This window comes from Natrix helvetica, assembly GCF_964273705.1.
Source record: "Natrix helvetica genome assembly, chromosome: 1".
NCBI lineage: Eukaryota > Metazoa > Chordata > Lepidosauria > Squamata > Natricidae > Natrix > Natrix helvetica.
In genome coordinates, this window is record NC_138548.1 from 301,793,231 (window position 1) to 301,810,852 (window position 17,622).

Consider the following 17,622-nt stretch of genomic DNA (forward strand, 5'->3'; position numbering starts at 1 on the left):
CGAAAAGGAGGACGTAGGATCCCTGAAAGGCAGGAAGCCGCGCTGGTTTGAGGACGGTCCAGTAATGGATTTTCTTTCAGGAGTCAAGCTTTTTTCAGTCTCTATGCTGGCCAGACTGGATTGAAACTGGAGTCAGAGGAGAGGAGCCCAGAGGCGTGGCTTCAGATACAACCCAGTCTCAAGGCCAAATGGCTGTGACAATACCCCATCACTGGACCATCCTGCAAACCCACTCTGGAAAATAAATAAGTAAAATAAAAACTGTCATCATATAAATTTAGTAAGTAAATAAAATAAAAACTGCATAGGCAAGTTGCAGTCTCTCCAAAAGTAAACCACGTCTATATTTTAACATTTTAACATTGGGGTGACACCATCCACACCTGCAATCTTATACTTTCTTCAACAATTTCAAAAGCATCTATAATTTCCTTTTCAGGATACTAATATTGATAGAATTCATTTCAATGTCACTCTCTGATATATCATTATCATTCATATTATTCAATTAATCCTTCCAAACAAAATTTGAATCCCCCTGAATCATTTTACTGCCTTTATTCTTAATTTCATTCAATCTGTTAGAGGATTATTATGTAGTCCTCTCCATTCTCCCTCAAAGCAGTGTTTCATTTCTATCAAATTATTCCTCATTTTCTCTGTCTCTTAATTTTGACTGTTCCTTGCTATTTCGACTGTGTTCTTTACCTCCCAATTTCTTTATGCACATTATAGAAGAGCTTTCTCTCATTCTCATTTTTGCAGCAATCATCCTCTTTTACACATTGTTTCTTATCCACAGCCTTTCATTTCATTATTGCTCCAAGCATCTTTTTTCATCCTTCCATTACTGTTACTCCATACATTTTTGTGTCACTCTGTAATACAATTCTTTTCACTGTTTAAAGTATTCTCTTAACCTTTCATCATAAAAAATCAAATTATTCATGACTCATTCCTTTGTGTATGAATAAAATTATGATTAATTATAAACATGATTTAACTTATTCAAAATAAACAGTTCTTTTTCTAAGTCACCATGCCCATTTATTTTCGGATTTCCAAACAACCCAAACACTTTTTTGCAGTCATTCATCCCATCCATACCTTCGTGTCACCTGAGTAATTTTTAAACCAGATCACATCTACTGCATAATTTTCCCCATATCCTATCTCTGATATTTTTATTGCCACCATTTATTGGTATACAACATGCAAGTATCATTAACATATGAATTTCTACAGCCTAGGGATATTAATCCATGTCTTCTGAGATACATTTTAGATTTTTCAATATACAGCAACTATATCTATAATTAAACTCAACTCCACGAGATCAGGCCACTTCCGAAGTATAGGTAGTCCTCGATTAATGGCAATAATTTGGACCTGAGCTTCTTGTCACTAATCTAAACAGTTGTAAAGAGCAACATTATATAACTGTGCTGATTCATGACATGGTTACAATGCCATTTGTGATCTCCTGCCGGCTTCCCCATTAACTTTGGTTGCCAGAAGCCAGCAGTGAAGTTTGCTGGTGATCATGTGATTATGAAGCATTGTGACCATTATAATTGATAGCCAGTTACCAAGTGCCCAAATGATGGTCAGGTGACCACAGGAACACTGCGACTACAACTTTGAAAACAAGCCATTAGTCTCCTTATTCATAACTTCAAACAGTTGCTAAACAATAGTCATTAACAGAGGATTACCTACATTGCATAATTCCTCTTTCTCTTAATTTCACAATTTTTTTAAATTTCATCCATTTTTATTTTTATTGATTTACTTATGACTCTTTACCATCTCCTTCTCTTAGATTTCAAGTCATAACCACAATACATTACCATTATTCCAGGCTGGGACAACAGTTACTGACTTTTACCACTTATAGCTTTGGTCAATCAAGGCTTAAGACACAGGGTTTAGGATAATGAAACTGTGAGTGCTAATATGCATGATATTCTCTGTTTATAACACAAACTTTAAAAATAATATTAAGACCTTCCATATACCAGCTCTAATAATATGAGAATTACCTATTTATAATGTTGGGATTTAACGAGTCTCCAAGTAGAAAATCTAGGATTGCAATTCATCTGCCAAGAAACCACTCCTGGTATATAGAACATTCATTTTTAGTATCTATCAATTCATGGCAATATCTATCAAGCAATCATTCAACAGCCCTTGTGTGACTTTAGCAACCTTTTTTTAAATATTAAATATCTTCCATGATGTTTCTTTCAAAATGAATCTTTTGATTCTTTGTTCTCATTTACTTTCCACTTTGCAACTTTTGTTTAACTTACAGTTAGTTTTCCAGACAATGCATTAAGTTGTGTGTTTCTTACTTTATCTGCTACATTACACAGATTCTACAGTCTAGCACCCTGATCTACTATCAGGGTGGATAAAAAAAATGCTTTTTTTTAAAAAAATGATTTTTTATTTAAATTGGATTTTTTTATTTAAATTGGATTTTTTTATTTAAATTGGATTTTTTTTATTTTTATCAAATTTATTTTAATAAAATACTTTTGGAGTAAAAGTCTATCTACAGATAGTTTTCTATTTAAGATACATTAATAATTTAGTTTATTCAGCATGAAATGGAGCTTAGTTATGTAGCATGAGGCTGTATATTCTGCAATATTTACATTTTTGGTAAACTCATCCAATGAATCTAAGTTCTGCAAGCTAAATAGGAAACCTTCATTTTGTTTGCAAATAATAATATTAAATTGATTACATTTTCTGCTAGTGTCCCCAGAGAGTATGTCAAGCTAATCATCCTGTAATTTCCAGGATCCCCTCTGGATCACTTTTTATAAATTGCAATTGCTTTGGCCACTTTCCAGTATTACGGGTTACGAGTGTGAGACTTTAAGGACAATTTTGCCAAAAGTTCAAAAGCCATCCCAGCCTAATGGTAATTCAGCATTTTTCAATTTTTTTTCAGGCCATGGAGTCTGTTAAGATAAAATAATCCCAGAATTCCTAATCAATAGACAAAATTATGAATAATCACACACACAAACACTCCCTATTTGGTGGTTCTTCTGAAAATAACCTAACTAGGCCTGTAAGTTAGAAAAACTACTATGGATGCCTTTCATGACTCTGAATAGAGAGGTTTGATTTTGTTTGTTGCCTTATACTGTCATGGAAACCTCTCAAATTCTCTTGGAAGTCGAGAGTTTTATGGAATACAGTTTGAAAAAGTTCTGTTCTAGAGCTTATTTTCTTGTTACATTTGTTTGCTTCAACTGGCCAGACTTGTTTCCTGAAAATACTGGTTTAGTACCAGTAATTTGTCTTGAATCATCCATGGTGATGGCTCAGTTTCTCTACCATATCTACATGCTTCTTGAATTTTATGTATTCATAGTCTAGTAACTAAACACCTTTGCATCAGCAAATTTCATGCTCTTTTTTTTGGTCAGTGCTTTGTCTGTAGCCTCTTGGGCTTCCTTGTTAATTTTTCCTGTTTTCTGCAGCAAGGTATACATTCTACTTGGCTTCCAATGTTGTTATTTTAAACAACTTCCAGAATTCTTTGAAGGAGTTGGACATTTTTTATTTATTTATTTTACTTAAGTTAAGCACTGTCCAACTCTAATCAACTCTGGCCAGTTCACATCATACAAACAGAACAAGATACAATAAAAATCATACAACAGTAAAAACCGCTCACCTTCTCTCTTAGCTTCCTTTTTATCAGTTTCTGCTAGAGTGGTGCTATTTTTCTTTTGACTAGTTCCAATTTGGTTTTTCTTACTACTGGAATCTGCAGTTTATTCACAGATGATTATAGTTCCCCATTACATGTCATTCCTTTGTTTGCATGTCTCTCTGATATTCTTAGTTAACTTAAGATCCCTAGCAGTTTTTGGCTCTCATTATTAAGTTTGATTTTAAGTCTACTAAAACTATCCATAACGGTTCTGTGGAACTATTCTTCCACATCTTCTGATGGTTGGATTGCATCCCTCTGTGCTTATTCCTGTTCTTCCCGAACAGCTTACACTCAGGAGTCACAGGTTCCCCTAGTTTTCTTATGCCTGCTATGCCTGTATTCTTCATTCCTACAGTAAAACTGATAAACAAACCAAATCTCCCAAATGCTTGTTTTGAGGTTTCCATATTCATTAAATAACTAGTTTTCAGTGGTGTAGCTATGAAATATCTGTACAGTTTTTTTCCCATTCCACATAGCCCATCTATATGACATGTTGGCTCCGTAACTCTACCCCCTACTCACCCTTTCCCCATAATAAAGCACAAGTTAAATCATGGTTTAAATCGGTAATAAAAAGGCTTGATTTAAATCAACTCGATTTAAATCATAATTTTTAAAGAGCAATTGTGATCTCTGTCCCGCGGCGGCTCCTCCTCTGACCCGCTGTTGACTCAACAACAGTCCCATTCACATTAATGGGACAGCTGGTGTTGCGGCAGTGACACAACAAGGTAAGGGATGTCTACAGGAGACCTTGCTACTAAATTGGGAGAAGATTTAAAGACAATATTATTTAAAAATTCCAGTCTGGCTATCAACTATTGAAGACTTTTCAAACGCAATAATATACAAAAAGGAACAAACAGATATGGTGAAATATTGAATGCAGAGGGTGAACTTAAATCTATGCAAAAACAAGAAAAGGAAGATATAAAGATGAACTGGTTTTCATATGTGCAAATACAATCTAGATATGACAAGGATCGTAAAGAGGAAGGTTTTTATGATAAAATGACTTAGATAAAATTTTGATGGGTACTGATGAAAAAGTAATTTAAAAACTTTATGGACACTTACTAGAGGTTAAGTTAGAAGAATAACAAGTTAAAGGAACTATGATAGCTTGGGGAAAAATTTTGGGCATGGGATTGAATTAGAGATGTGGCAGAAATTGTGGTCTCAAAATCATACAATGACAATGTCAACACCATATAAAGAAAATTTGTATAAGATGTTTTATAGGTGGCATCTACCCCCGACAAGAATAGCAAGAATGTTCAAGAATAAATCAGAAAAGTGTTGGAAATGTCATCAGATATCGGGTTCTTATTACCATATGTGGTGGACTTGCGCAGAAGCTAAAAGATATTGGACTAAGATTCACACATGGTTGGAGAAAATGACACAAAAACATGTAGACTTAAAACCAGAGATTTTTTTTATTGGGAATTATACCAGAAATATATAATAGAGAATTGAAATATTTGATTGTAAATGTTTTAACAGCAGCTAGAATTGTATTTGCAAAAAATTGGAAAAATGAGAAAATACCAACGCAGGAGGAAATTATTCAAAAAATTATGGAATGTGCGGAAATGAGTAAATCGACATTTGAAATTAGAGAACAAGAAGATGAACAATTTTACAAGGTTTGGGATTTGTTTTATCAATGGTTAGATAAAAAATCATGGTAATGGGAAAAGTGGGAGAACTTTTTATATTTCAAGAATAATAGAACGATACATGCAATATTATAAGGGTTTAGCATTGTTAAACAGATTAGAACGATGTAATGGATGTATGATTTTAATATATAGAATATTCTGTTTAAAATGTAGGAATAATAATTGGAGTTGAATTATTGATGCAAAATGATGTATGTATGGATTCAATATTTAGAATACCTTGTTTAAAATTAAGGAATAATAATTATAGTTGAAAAATTGACACATAACAATAATGTATCTATGTTTACCAAATGAACAATTTGTGACTCGATATATAATTGCAAGTGGTGACCATGGAAAGGACGCACAAAATCTTGTAACCAAAGGACACGCTATATGAAATGGAATAAGGATGTATGTGTTTTATGTTTTTGTTTGTTCTTGTTTAAAAATAAAAAAATTAATTAAAAAAACAACAAGGGATGTGGCAAGCAGTAGGTGAGTGGATGCCCACTAACAGGTGCTGCCATGATGGATCTGAAATTGAACAGTACTCCTTGCTAAGCAAAAGCCATTATGACTTCTACAGGGATAGATCTGTCTCATTAAGTTGCTTAAATTGTTTGATGAGTAGGGAAACAAACATCTGGATGGAGTAGATCTTGTTGACATGGAATGTGTACTTGGACTTTCAAAAAAGCTTCTGACAAATTCTTCATCCAACATTCTTAAATCATGGGACTGCAAAGCATGGTTCCCTGATGGGCTGGAGGTTTGGCTGAACAGAAAACAAAGAGTAACAATAAATGGGCAATTTTCACAATGGATGAAAGAAGCAAGGTCACACAAGAATCTGTTTGGGCCTCAGGGCTATTCAACTTCTTCATAAATGATTTCGAGTCAGGAAAATCCAATGAGGTAATAAAATCAAAGTGGTAAAAACACAAAGCGTTCCAAAGGAATCTCTCCAAACCTGGTGACTGGCCCGCTAAATAGCAAATACAAAGTTAGCAAGTATAAAATGAAGCGCAGTGGAGATAGGAATTCATGTCTCACCTATAGTAAGACAGGAAATTAACTATTGGAAGAATTGACACTATCTTGTGAGATCTTGGATTACTGCAGATAGTTCCATGAAATCAATCACAAAGCATGCAGCAATTACAAATAAACAAATTCCATGCAAGGATGCAGGTAGTTCTCCACTTACAATCACAACTGAGCCAAAAAACTTTCATTATTCAGCAGGGCAGTTTTATGTCATAGTTGTTAAGTGAATTATTACAGTAGTTAAGTGAATCATTTGCTGGTAATGTGACTCTGGCTTCGTCAATTGACTCTGCTTGTTGAAACTAGCTGGGAAGGTTACAAATGGTGATCACATGACCCTGGGGATAATGCAAGTCAAAACATACATGCCAGCTATCAAGGGCCCAAATTTTGATCATGACCATGGGGGTGCTGCAATGGTCATAAGTGTGCAAAATGGTCATAAGTCACTTTTTTCAGTACTGTTGTAACTTTGAATGGTTATTAAATGAATAGTTGTAAGTTGAGGACTATCTGTAATTTTAAAAAGGGTTAGATAATAGATCAGTTGATGCTGCTAAATAAATGCATGGTACAACTATGTTCTGGTCACAACATCTCAATAGGGATGACAATGGAATGGAGAAGGTACCAAAAAAAGTCAAGATGATCAGGAATCTTGTCCTGTATGATGCCAGGCTGTTTAAACTAAAGGAAATGTGTTTATTATGAGTTATGATTGCAGTGTGTAAAAAATACATGGTAAAGACAACACTTATTGATTTTGGAAGGGGACTAGATACATTCCCAGAAAAAGACCATTGGCTTACCTGAAGGGTCCTTTTCTGTGCACAGGAAAACGAGTATATCAATAGTGATTAACTTTGTAGATGCCGCCTCCAGACATGGGAGCAGTCCACCTCTCTATATTAGATGGGGTGTTGGTCTTACCTGAGATGCCCAAGTTTTACACATGCAACCAAGTAAAACAAGGTCTGGGGATGATACATGCAAGAAAAAACAGGACTAACTTTGAAAAAAATGCTATTGACTAGACTATTCCCCTTCCTCTTATTTTAATTTCTGTTTTGTGTTAATTATTTAAAGTTAGTTACTAATTTTATGAAGAAAGGCTACCAACATTACCAGTTGGGTTGAGAGCCCAAGGGTTGGGGTTTGGGGTGTTTTTTTTTTTTTTTTTTGCTTGCTTGTCTTTTCTTTTTCACAACAATATAAACTGCAAACATCTCTCTATTTTTGTTTTGGGAAATATTTTTTGTAGTTGCTGGCGTAATTGGATTAGATCTATAATAGAAATAAATATAGGATTGGCTCATAAATGGACAGTCTTCCAAAGAATCCTGAGAAGATCATTGGAAGGGTATTAGATGGGAGCGATATCTTCACATTTCCATCAGTTGTGGCCTAGCACATGGGCTGAGATGCAGTCAGCAGTGGACTCTGTTCCAGTGGCTGCTAAATTCTGATTTATAACTAATGAAGACTATGCTATTTTTATACATCTTTAAATAAAAACATAGTTCTTATTTTTCTTCACCACCCATTCCACACTAAAAGTCCAAGAATATGTAAGGAAACTATGCAAGAATGTGTAATTTTAAAAAGAGCCTACAAATTTTGTCATTAAAGTGTATAAATTATTATGATTAACCTCCATGTTTAGTGATTAGGTGCACAGATTATACTGGTCTATGACGGATATCAGAAGCCATGCGTAGTCTCCTTGATACTGTTCAAATAGCTCATTATTTAAAATTATATAAAATTAGTACAATAAACAGAAAAATATATAGTGAATAGAAATTTTAAAAGAACTTAACTTCTTTTTGGTAATATTTTAGTATGCCTCAAAACTTTAAAGGAATTGGTTCTACGCTATTATTAATTTTTTCTACTGAGATCTATAAAATGCCTTGTAATAATAGCTGACGCTGAGTGAAGTAAACTGTAGTAAGCACTTTTCATAATCTTTCATTTTTGTATGTATTTAGAGATTATATTAAGCTTCGATTGTTTATGGTACACAATTGGGTAGTAAAAACAACATGTGTACATATCTACTGAAATATAGTATTTGATATATATTAACTATAGTATACAATATATGCTACTTTAATAAATAATCAATATTTGAAGAGTCACTTTCAGTTACTATCCAAGTGTCTAAAGACAGAATTCCATCCAAGATACTCTTACAAAGTTCCTATCAATATTATATAATATTTATATTCTAAATATCTCCACAAATCAGTTACATTGGAATACTTTGATCTTAGGCTCATAATCTCTTTTCACCATGATTAAAAACTCGAAATTCAACACTGCTTTGTTCATTAGTCTATAAGGACAGTGCTGCTGACCTCTGAAGTCATTTGTATAACATCATATTCCCAAAGCAAACATATACCCACAGAGCTTACATTCCTTAATTCAACAACATTACTCCAGCTCAAGATACTAAAAACATTATTTTCTTCCACTTCCACATTAAAATATTACCACTGAAGTCTCTGAACAAGTTCATTGAAATGTTCAATGGGCTGAAATTACCATAAGTGCTTAGTCTGGAACACAGATAACAGTTTTTCAAGGCAAAGCCCCTAAAACCCATTACTTGAACTTAAATAACTGGTTTCTACTGTGCTATAACAAGAGACATGCTTGGTATTTTGAAGAAGCCTGAACCTAGCTTTAATTATTAGGTGTATGAGAAGTTTCTCTTTGTTGTTGATTATCTTTTGAAAGCTCTACAAGCTGATGTCCTTTCTATGCTGCCAAGATAATCTGTGGGCACAAAGACCAACAGAGTTTAATAAATATTTCAATACAGATACCTAATAAATAATATGAAATGAAGAGTCCAGAGCACATATGAAAAGAACATAAAGGCATTTTCAGGAGCATTTGTGTTTTTCTGTCATAGTGTTATTACCATTTCTTGATTAAAAAACAAGCTACAAGATAGAGGAACAATGTGGATCAGGGCTGCAGTTTCTTAACTACTGTTTTGCACTAAATATCGAATTCTTGCCAAAGGTTGTTATAGCTCTGTATCATACTTCTGATCTGGACCATTTTCCATACCTTTATGTTGTTTTTTGCATCACAAAAATGTATCAATTGATAAGCATCTTAAAAGAAATAGGATATTCCAAAATGTTTAGCTTGGCCCCTAAGTCCAGCAACACAGTTCACACAATCTTATGATACAGAGAACTTACTAAAGCCCAATGTTTAGAAAAAGCTACAGTACATTTTTCTGCTCCTGAAAAATACATCCTACAGGAATCTATGTATCTTTGTCTCATATTCTAGTTACAGTCTCCCCAGCACAGGAGAATATTTCATTAAAACTTCAAGAATCCATCTCCTCAGTCTTTCATCCCCAGAAACAAAAAGAGAATATCAAAGCATTTTTATTAGGCACACCATTTTTGGCACCATCCGTTTTTGCTATTTACTGTAATAGAAACTCCTCATGATTGGTTTTGCTAATGCAAAATGATTTATATAGCACTATAAAGGAAATCATGGACTATCCTAAAGACTAAAAACAGCGAACAGACATAAACAGATTAAGTTAACAGGAACAAGTATTTTTCCTTTCAGAATCAGGCAGTGTAGAAGTTTAATAAATTATTATTAATAACCAACATGACATTGATAAGAGTGGCCCAAAATATAAAAATCTAATAACCCGTTTCAAAGTAATAAATGACACTACACTTGTACTTAGCAACAAATGATTAATAATTAAGGTAAAGGACTCTTTTCTCCGGATACTGACTGAATCCCTTATTCATTCCTACATTAGCAAGCAAACCCAAGACCTCCTCCATGTTAAACACCTGCACAGTAACAACAGATCTACACATCCACTAAAATGCAAGCAGGTACAGGTTTTCAAACGGAAAAAACTGCACATCTCCCCAAAGGATTATTTGCTCTTATTGTGGTTTATAATCCTAAATAGTTTTGTTAATAGAACAAAAGGTATCTTAGTTCCTCATGATAGAGCCCACCTCTCCTATTATTTAGTTGAATGGGATTTTTTTCTTCGTTAAGTCAAACACAGCATTACTTTTCTAAGTAGAACATGATCTTTGACTTTAACTAAACCTGTATACAACTAAGTGCACTTATCACGACAAACTTGCAACCTACTACTAAACCTATTTAATCTATTCCTTCTCTTTTAATGAGATAGCAGACGTAATCTTTTACATTTTGGTATTTATTTGAAGAATTTATGTAGCCACCTATCTTAAACCAAACTCTGGGCAACTCATAACACAAGGATATAAATAATATATACCAACAACAAAATAAAAACAAAATATTGAACAAATTGAAAGCAAAAGATGGTGACTTTTCGAAATCACATATCTGGCTTGTTCAACATACTGTTTTAATGAGAACTAAGGGCCGCAGTCATTCTCATGTCAGAACCAGAAATAAAATCCAGAAACTAGCTGCACATATTAGTATATATTTATCAACTGCATACATGAGCACCTCCTTTTCTTTTAGTAGTAGCACAAAAGATTATTAATTGTTCCAATACCATTAATGTCATAGAAGACAACATTAAAGTTCCCCATAATTCATCATCTATAAAGAAAGATGAACCTATTTCCATATTGCAAATCAAAAACACGGAACTACATTATTCGGATGCTATCGTAGCTCAAAGCTATTGATCTCTATCAAAAAGTAAGGGAATCCTGCAGCAGAAAGGTATTTCTGAGAGAAATAGAAGTGGCCAGGAGTGAAATTCAACAGGTTCAGACAGGTTCTGGAGAACCGGCAGCGGAAATTTTGAGTAGTTTGGAGAACCAGCAAATACCACCTCTGGCTGGCCCCAGAGTGGGGTTGGAATGTAGATTTTGCAATATCCTTCCCAGAGGAGTTGGGAGGGAATGAGGATTTTGCAGTATCCTTCCCCTGCCACGCCCACCAAGCCACGCCCACAGAACCAGTAGTAAAAAAAATTAATTTCACCACTGGCTTGGTCTAAACAAACTGTTCTGTGAATATGGATTCCATTCATGTCAACGTTCTGCATTTATGGACATTGCAATCTTCAATTCTCTCTTAGGTCAGCAAAGGAAGCCTTTAAGCTAGAGATTCTTGCTGAATGTTACCTACATGCCAATCAACAAATCAACACGGGCAATTATTGTCTACAACCGCTTTCACTAATGCTCTCTGGACTTGCCTTTCCATAGACAGGCACAAAGTCCTTTGAAGGCAAGCAAAGGAAGAAAAAGAACTAGGGCAAAACCAGAAACATTGAGAGGGGACTCTAAGTCAGTATAATTACATTCAAGACCTTGGGGAATAAATACATGCTGTAGCAAACATAATTCAAAGATCCTGTAGACTTCTATACTATCTTTAATACTTTTGCTTCCAACAGAAAAAAACACATGCATTTGTTTGTACTCTTAGAAGTACTAGTATATTGAGATTGACTGTATTCAAGAACTAGGATAACAGTTTCTTATACAAACTAGATAGAGAACTATTAAATCTATTCCTAACAAGGTCATAGTGCACAAAAGCTTTCAGCAAAAATAGTTCTTGGATTTTTTTATCTCCCTTTTCATAATCTTACAAAATAAGCCAACTAAGCTACATAAGCAAAAAAATATTTGTAAATAAAAATGATAGCTGCATCTGTCACTTTAAAGGGAAAGTCCTGTGCTTTAAAAAGGTTAATTTCAAGCTTATAATCAGAAATTTGTTTTTTATGCCCAGACTTGCCAAATAAGTGATACATAATTCTTGGCAACAGCCCTGCATCTATGAAACAAGGAACAATTAGTTTACTACATGAGACTTTAAAAAGTTATGAAAATGTGATATGAATATCAACATGTCACAAGCAATAGTTTTGGCACATATTTCTTTTTAACACCTCTTATTTCTCTCATATAAAGCTATTTGAGAAATAGATTACCCATACAAAAATAATACAATAATATGATAGCAATGAATTACAAATAGAAAAAACTTACTAAGTTAAAAAGAAATTAAAAAATTAGGTGCCCTTGCCCATTTAACTCATTACTCGAATATGTTTCCCCCTCCCCAAGGATCTGTTGTCACTTTTAGAATCTCTCCTATTCCTGGAGTAATTCTGGCATATAAAAAATAAAGTCATCCAACATACAAAGAAAAATAAATTAGAATGAATTCTATATTCTCCAACTTTTGATTTTAGTATACTTTAATTAATAATTGTACGCCATCCAGAGTTATTCTGGATGGCGTATGGGCAAAATAATAAATCGCCAAAATAAATGTAGAATTGACATGAGCTACCATCTCAGTTACACATCTATGCATCATAAACCTCGCTGAATCTCACTGAACATAATTCTGTTGCTAAATATTATCAAGCTCACCACTTGGCTTGATTTACAAAAGATACAAAGTAAAATATAAACATTGACCAAGATTGGAAAAACACAGCAATGATGTATTGTTGAGAAACTGAACCATTTTTATAGACGTGGAAATATGATCTTAGAAACAACATGTGCTCATCTTTTGATGTAATACTGTATTATTTCTTTAGTTTCCTATTATCTTAATTTAATAACTATAAACATATCTATACTGGAATAAGAGGTGTTCAAATCTGCACTTGCTATACTTGGTATAAATTTTCCCGCAGGTCAGAAAGTTAAGATCCAAATATTTAATAAAGTCTTCTTTCATTTTATGTTAAGTTTATAATCCTTGAAAACGTTGAATTAAATGAGATATTGAATGAGTGGGAAAATGGGTTGTAGGGCAATGTCAACAAATGTGCTCATAAATTTTTAGAGCCTTAATCTTGAGTACTATGTTATTCAAACATATTTTCTTCTTTTTCTCATATTCTGGTGCAGGAAAAGCATTTTCTCCTCTTTTCTATAGTTTGCTTTCTACTGCACATAGTTTTCCTAGGAGATAAAGAGATAGCATGCATCATAGCACTACCAATGTTATTAGCATTGTTTACTATATAGATTTGGCCAGGTTAAATGTTCATCCTTTGGCTGACTATCATTTACCAGTTTTACTGCAACATGTCCAACAACTCTGATTCTATTATACGAAAAGTCTTTTTTTTTTAATTATTGTGGTGACCCCACAGAAATAGTAGTACAGGTACAAAAATAGGAAGCAGGATCCACATCTGGAACAATTATATAATATAATGGCAAGGGCATGAGGAAAGAAAGGAGTTAGTGGGGAAATGTTCAAGTAGTGTTGGCAGAAGGAAATCTTGTCTTGTTTCCAGGCCTTTGGTACAATTGACTATGCTGGCACAAACTGCACAATAAGTATCTTTTTTTTCTTATAAAAGAAAGTTATTTGATGAAAATAATAAATTGCATAGTAGTAAATTCACATAAAACAAATTTACCTAAGGACACTTTTGTCTCAATTCTTCAGGTCTAGATGTGCAGATTTATTTATATCCAAACATGCAGAAATAGCAGCCTTTACTGCACAACATAATCCTTCGCTAAAAGCAAAGGAAGCCCTACATTTTATTTAAGACCAATTCAATATATATATAATATATACAAATTTAAAACGTTTTTCAAGTTTTTATAAATTTACAAATAAAGTATTTAAATAAGTAGCTCAACTATTATGTGAGAATTGACACAAAAGCGTGCATAGATAAATACTTGCATGTCAAGAATGAAGCCTGAAGCAATGCCAGCAGAGTTGTATTTTACTTGAATGGGATTTCACCATAATCATATAATTTAAAACAATCCTGCTGTCATCCTAGTCTGATTACAGCCTCCTACGCAGTCAAGTCTTGAAAATATAAACTGCAATTAGACTCAAAACTATCCAAGGGTTTTAAGAACCAAATTAAACTTTTCTTGTTATATTTATATATTATAGCCTAATCTAAGCATAGTATCTAAGAATCATTTATCTTCAAAATACTTTCTTCATATATAACAAATTAAGGATTACAGGTGTCTATTCCAATGCATGTACCTGAACCTTGAAGTTAAGTGATTTGGATTTTAAGATCTTTGTGTATGAATAAAGACCTCAAATAAATCTTGACATCTATCTGGATAAATCCCTGAAGTTTTCTTGACAAGATTTTTGGAAGTGATTTATCATTGCCTTCTTCCTAGGGGATGAAAGAGAGTGACTGGCCCAAGATGACCCAGCTGGTTTTGGGCCTAAGGCAGGACTAAAACCCATCATCTCCTGGCTTCTAGCCTGGTTTCTTAATCATTACACCAAACTGGGGTCCCTTTTAAGGTCTGCACGTATATCATTTACTTCATTATATAGCAAAATAAAGGCATCCATTACTGCAGAGTGAATGGAGTCAATTTATGATTACAACACATAATATGGACCTAATTTCATACTATATGCTATATTGTTTAGCTATTTACTGCTAAGCTACAACTCTGAGTAACATCAGTGGCCTACAATCACATGCTTGAAATATTAAATAATTTTTTCCCTGTAAAAAAACTGATATATACCAATAGTTACTGTCACAATCAATATCATTTCTAATTTGGAAACAGCCTCCAAAGCCAAAAAATAGTTTCTAGTAGATGAAGTTAAGTTGTCAGTGAAATTAGAAAACTGCCATTATTCAATCACCCACTGCCCTTATATAATATTTGAATAAGTTCACCCAAATGATGTACACTTCAGTTTAATGGTCAAAAATATCTTTTTTTTTTACTGTACTTGAATGTTAGAATCCTGCACAGGATATTGTATATTACTGAAATATTTGCTATGGTAATGTCCCAAACCACTGATAGCAACCAACCCTATGAAACAAGTAACAGCAAAAAGAGACTAAAGAATCACATATTTATCAGTAAAAATTTCTCTAATCTATTTTCCAAGTGGATAAAGTAGACGCAGAATTATCATTGCTCAGACTGCTACAATGCCAACAAATTTCTCAGAAGCAGATATAATCATTCTACTAAAATCCACCCAGGTCTAATAAATAGACATCAGTTCTGGCTCACTGTATGGATTAAGAGGCCTAGTAATGGTATTGCTTTTTAAGGACTGATAAACTGTCTAGCATTTACTCCTGCAAAACAAATGTGTGGTTTTTTTTAACTGTCCTGGTCTTTTCCTTCTATTCATTAAGAAATGTCAACTTCCTTTGCAGTAGTTTGTACTTTGACTTGAGATATAGAAATATGTCCATATTCAGTGCTTCTGAAATTGTATATGCAAAGGAGGGTTCTTTCCACTTCATTCTTGAGTCACAGATTGCCTGATTACAGGGTGCCTGTTTTTCTTATATAACTATATAACTCCCCCTTCCATTGTGAGATTATTTTTGCAATATGAATCAAATGTGTTGTGCTAAAGTTTTAATTCCCTCTACAGCCAACTAGAGTGTATATCCCAAATTCAGGACTTGGGATTCAGGTGCATCCTGAGCTTCATGGGCAGATTTATATCCAAGTCAGCAACGTCTCTTTATTTTCAAGTACAAGAAAGAGTGACAAGAGGTGAGGCAGGAAATAGAAAGAAAACAGCAGAGCATATCGAGCAGTTGTTTTTCAACTGAAAGCAGAATCCCGCAGGAGAAGACATTAGCAGCACTTGTAAGATGGAAACTGGGGCTGGGCTTAGTGTAAGTTTGTGGCACTGTACTTAATGAAAACAACGTGCGCAGTAGCTGCGGATCCGACCATCCTTGAGATTTTAGTCCCCAAAGTACGCATAAGGTGTACACCACCAGGTTGAGATGTGAAGCTGTAGTCGGATTAACATCTCACCGAACAAACGTAGCGCTTTTTAGAGCAAGCAGCAGTCCCGACAAGAGTCCCGTAATGAGAGTTTAAAGATCACATACGCCGCCATGGGGGGAGGGGGGAGTACGGTGTAGCGAGAAGACAGAAAAACAGCCAAATAGTTCATGAGGCCTCTTCTCTTCAAAAGAAGCCATATTTAAGGTTTTTTTTTAAAGAGGGGGGGGGCGGACTGGACGAGGACGACGTCCCAACCAACCGGCCCTCCAAGAATACACATGGCCACACAAAAAAAGTTCATGAGAAGTTACCTTGAAATGAGATTCTCCCGACCCGTAGACTACTTGAATGTGTGTGGGGGGGAGAGAGAGAGAAGTGTCGCCCAAGTGCTCGGCCGACGACCCATTCAGACTCCGAGGGAACCGGGGGAGGCCAGGCAGAGATTCCCTTCTTGCTCCGAGGAACCCCGCCGTCGGCAAAGGGGCAGAGGGAGAAGGAGCTTCCGCGCCCACCGCCTCGCAACTTTTCGCGACCGCATCAGGGCGGCAAAGGCAGAGGGGAAAAAGTCAACCTGGCGCCCCCTTCCGGGCCCAGACCTTCCCCGACGCAACGCGCACCTCCCCCGGGCCGCGGGAACTTGCGCGGAGAGCGGCACCAGCGCCGCCCGCGCGCAGAGTTGGCGCTCCTACTGCAGCGGCGCGGCGGTGGCGGCGGTGGCGACGGCGGCTCCAACCCGGGCATCGGAGGAAAGCGCTCGCCGCTCGCTCGCTCCCCCTCCCCTGGCGCTGCGCTCCGCCTGCTTGCCTGGCGGCGGCGGCGGCTCCTTCTACCGCCGCCGCCGCTGCTACCGCCCTCCCTCGCCGTCTCCCGCATCAAACTTCAGGAGCCGAAAAAAAACCTTCCGGGCGGTCGGGCAGGCGGCAAAACGGACCCAGCATCTACACCGGACGCCGCCCTTCCAACGAAGGCAGGCATCCTGCGCCCGTCTTACCTAGGGGGAGTTTTTCCAGCCCTGCGCCGCTGCCGGGGCTCGGGCAAGGCTCGCCGGCGCTCCGCTCACCGCCTCATTCCAATATGGCACGGTCGGCCCAAGCGCATGCGCCCGCCGTCTCTCTTCCCCGATCCCCTCCCCTCGCTTCTGGCTTTTTGGGCGCTCGCTGCACACTCCCTCGCGCTCGGACACGCGGAACCGTGGCGCCGGCCGGGGACGGGGGCCTCCCTCGGTTTCTGGGCTCCTCTCCACACCCTTCCCGCCCACCCGGGGCCCGGAGCCAAAAAATAAAACTTGAGCCTCTCCTTGACTTTGTGCGCCGTGAGGCGGCGCGAGCCTCCGCCCGTCGCAGCGCCACCCTGTCCCCGAGGATTTCCCGCGGGGCGCGCACCTGCC

The 17,622-nt window shown here is 36.3% G+C and overlaps 1 protein-coding gene across 3 annotated transcripts in view; it reads right to left on the reverse strand.

Moving 5' to 3' along the window:
* SFMBT1 (Scm like with four mbt domains 1) overlaps positions 1-17,347 on the reverse strand; it is a 136,476-nt gene extending 119,129 nt beyond the window's left edge. For 2 of the 3 annotated variants that reach the window (XM_081967970.1, XM_081967967.1), the window contains exon 1: positions 17,227-17,347. The gene's annotated coding sequence lies outside the window, so the exon portion shown is untranslated. Of the gene's footprint in view, positions 1-16,546; positions 16,826-17,226 lie in introns of those variants that run through there. The other variant, XM_081967968.1, reaches the window with a different exon arrangement.
* Between the last annotated feature and the right edge of the window lie 275 nt (positions 17,348-17,622).